Genomic DNA, 2,414 nt, shown 5'->3' on the forward strand with positions numbered 1-2,414 from the left:
TTTCCAATGGCGCTTTTCAACTTACAATTTTTTTTACCTACAAAGGTGCCTTCGGAACGGATTAAATTCGTAAGTTGAGGCACCACTGTAATTATTAAATTAAAAATCCCCCCAGGCAGCCATGTTAGCCCCCGCCTCCTGGGCATAACCGGAATTCTCCAATTGGTGTGGTGACCCTAGGCTAGCTTCCTGTGTCATGGTTTGAAGACGGCTTTCGGAAATGACCAGGGAACAATCTCTGGTTCCTGCATAGCGGCAAGCCTGGTTTTATGGAAAGCGAAGCTAAACACTACTGAAGGCTTCCTCTCTGCTTCAGGGGAGCAGGAGAGTGTGTGAGCCCAAGGCTTGCACCTGCTGCTTTCTGCTGATGCCAGGAGAGAATCTCCTGCCTGCTCATCCACTTAGTGCTAAGCCACGGGATACATGAGGTGAAGCAGAGGGAGGATATGTTATCCAATTGAACAACTGGTAGCATTTCTAGTCATGCAGCAGCTGTAGAAGTGTTCAAACAAAAGGGTCAATTTCAAGTTATGTACATATATGTAAGTCAGATGTTTCCCTTTGTTGTGCACAGTGTTTCTAAGATCTGGTGCTTTCGTTTCATTTAGTTTTGATAATATCTCTGCTTTAGCTATGACTCTTCTTAAACTACAGTCATACCTCGGTTTAAGTACGCCTCAGTTTGAGTATTTTCAGTTTAAGTACTCCGCGGACCTGTCTGGAACGGATTAATCCACTTTCCATTACTTTCAATGGGAAAGTTCACTTCAGGTGAAGTACACTTCAGGTTAAGTACAGACTTCCGGAACCAATTGTGTACTTAAACCGAGGTACCACTGTATTGTTTACTGTCAGCAGCTCTCTGGGGTTTCCAAGTAGAATCTTTCCTACCCCTGATTGGAGAGGCCAAAGATTGCACCAAATGTTCATAATAAACCGAGGTACCACTGTACAGGCATTTTTGCAAGCAGCATCAAAACCCGGATTTGACGTTTTCCCATTCTTTGGACTCCCAGGGAAACTCAACAAACCTGCTCACCTAGAACAGGGTGTGGAGGTTGCAGATGAACAGGACACAGCTGTGGTCAGCCAGAGGAAGAGCCATCCATCTTGGGCCTGCCCATACAAAGCAGAGCGAGAAACTCAGGTGCCGGGTCCTAGAATTCTTCTCATTGTGAGACTTTCTTGGGTGACCTGAGAGTAAATCCAGGACTTGGAAAATAGGGACACTTTTCAGGGTCTGTCCTCAGGGCAGGGTTTGGGCCTACATGTCAATGAAAAGAGTAAGGCAGGCTGATCTCGGACTGCACACTTCCATCTTTTAACATGGCTCTTTCCTGCTTTCTGTATCCTGTTAACGTTCAGCAGGAAAACTATAAAAAGCACCCTCCACGTCGCTCGCTGAAAACGCCTTCAGAGCAGTGGAACGCTGGCAGGTGGTCTAAAAAGAGCAAGGGATCATTAGGAGGGCAGACCATGCGAGCTTCAGTTCCCAAGTTGTGCCTGCACCATCACCGGATAGAACTGAAGAAGTCAGCTTTAGAATATACTGCTACTAGGAGCGAAGCCACACAGCCTGATGCAGCTCAAGTACAAAAACACAGCGAATCGGCTGCTCAGTGTGACAGGCCGGCACGAACGTAACCCCTCAGAATTCTTCTCTTTTCCGCTCAGCTCAGAACACAAGAGCGCAAGCTCAAAGGTTCTGCCCTGATGTTCAAAGCTCTCCATGAGATCGGCTCTACCAATCAAAGCAACCACTTCTCACTCCCAGGAACACGGTCTCTCGTGTACCAACTGTGATTCACTGGAGGGGGAAAAATGCAATAGCCTCCAAGCAGGAACGCACTGCAAGGGCGAGGGGGCAACGCTGTCGAAAACGGCCAGACTTTAAGTCGAACGCAAGGCCTTTTCAGACAACAAATGAATGGCTTGAGCTGCCTTCCTCAGTCCGGCTGCCTTCTCTTGGAGGATTTTGACCATGTGTCCAGATAATAAAAGCATTGTCAATGTACTGCAGGTACAAGAGAGGTTTGAGTGGGTAGTTTAGGAAGCGTTGTTCCAAATCTGCCATGAAGATGTTGGCATACTGTGGGGCCATACGGGAGCCCATAGCTGTACCACTGATTTGGAGGAACAGGTCATCTCCAAATTTGAAGTGGTTGTGGGTGAGAACAAAATGGCAGTTTGGTAGCAAAGTCCACTGTGATTTTATCTGAAATGGTGTTCCTTATAGCTTGTTTTAATATTCGGTTGGAAGCCGCCCAGAGTGGCTGGGGAAACCCAGCCAGATGGGCGGGGTATAAATAAATTATTATTATTAATTATTATTATTGTTGTTGTTGTTGTTGCGTGGGTGTTGGTGTAAAGGGATTCCACATCCATAGTGGCTATACATAGTATAGTATTGTTGG

The sequence above is a fragment of the Zootoca vivipara genome, chromosome 16 (assembly GCF_963506605.1).
Source record: "Zootoca vivipara chromosome 16, rZooViv1.1, whole genome shotgun sequence".
In the NCBI taxonomy this organism is placed as follows: domain Eukaryota; kingdom Metazoa; phylum Chordata; class Lepidosauria; order Squamata; family Lacertidae; genus Zootoca; species Zootoca vivipara.